Consider the following 1,610-nt stretch of genomic DNA (forward strand, 5'->3'; position numbering starts at 1 on the left):
GAACTAAAATATAACCAAGCTGAAATCAAAAAAGGAATTAATGAGGTGCAATCAAGAATGGAGGCTCTTAGTGCTGAGATTGATGAGACAGAAGAGAGAATTAGTGATATAGAAGACCAATGACAGAGAATAAAGAAGCTGAACAAAAGAGAGACAAACAACTACTGGACCATGAGGGGAGAATTCGAGAAATAAGTGATTCCATAAGACAAAACAATACTAGAATAATTGGGATTCCAGAAGAAGAAGAAAGAGAGAGGGGGGCCGAAGGTACATTGGAGCAAATTATAATAGAGAATTTCCCTGATATGGCAAAGAAAACAAACATCAAAATCCAGGAGGCACAGAAACCCCCCTCAAAATCAATGAAAATAGGTCCACACCCCATCATCTAATAGTAAAACTGACAAGTCTTAGTGACAAAGAGAAAATCCTGAAAGAAGCCTGGGACAAGAAGTCTGTAACATAAAACGGTAGAAATATTTGGCTGGCAACAGACACCTGGCAGGCCAGAAAGAACTGGCATGATATATTCAGAGCACTAAATGAGAAAAATATGGAGCCAAGAATACTGTATCCAGCTAGGCTCTCATTGAAAATAGGAGAGATAAAAAGCTTCCAGGACAAACAAAAATTAAAAGAATTTGCAAGCACTAAACCATTCCTACAGGAAATATTGAAAGGGGTCCTCTAAGCAAAGAGAGAGCCTAAAAGTAGTAGACCAGAAAGGAACAGAGACAATATACAGTAACAGTCATCTTACAGGCAATACAATGGCACTAAATTCATATCTTTCAATACTTACCCTGAACATAAAAGGGGTAAATACCCCAATCAAAAGACACAAGGTATCACAATGAATTAAAAAAAAAAAAAACATCAGTATGCTGTCTGCAAGAAACTCATTTTAAACCCAAAGACACCTCCAGATTTAAAGTGAGGTAGGGGAAAACAATTTACCATGCTGAGGGACATCAAAAGAAAGCTGGGGTGGCAATCCTTATATCACATAAATTAGATTTTAAGCCAAAGACTATAATAAGAGATGAGGAAGGACACTATATCATACTCAAAGGGTCTGTCCAACAAAAAGATCTAACAATTTTAAATATCTATGCCCCTAACATGGGAGCAGCCAACTATATAAACCAATTAATAACAAAATCAAAGAACCACATTGACAATAATACAATAATAGTAGGGGACCTTAACATCCCCCCTCACTGAAATGGACAGATCATCCAAGCAAAAGATCAACAAGGAAATAAAGACCTTAAATGACACACTGGACCCGACGGACATCACAGATATATTCAGAACTTTCCGTCCTAAAGCAACAGAATATACATTCTTCTCCAGTGCATATGGAACATTTTCCAGAGCAGATCACATCCTGGGTCACAAATCAGGTCTCAACTGGTACCAAAAAATTGGGATCATTCCCTGCATATTTTCAGACCACAATGCTCTGAAGCCAGAACTCAATCACAAGAGGAAAGTTGGAAAGAACCCAAATACATGGAAGCTAAAGAGCATCCTACTAGGGGCGCCTGGGTGGCTCAGTGGGTTAGGCCTCTGCCTTAGGCTCAGGTCATGATCCCGGGGTCCTG

The sequence above is a fragment of the Enhydra lutris genome, unplaced genomic scaffold, assembly GCF_002288905.1.
Source record: "Enhydra lutris kenyoni isolate GAN:26980312 unplaced genomic scaffold, ASM228890v2 scaffoldscaffold4, whole genome shotgun sequence".
In the NCBI taxonomy this organism is placed as follows: Eukaryota; Metazoa; Chordata; class Mammalia; order Carnivora; family Mustelidae; genus Enhydra; species Enhydra lutris.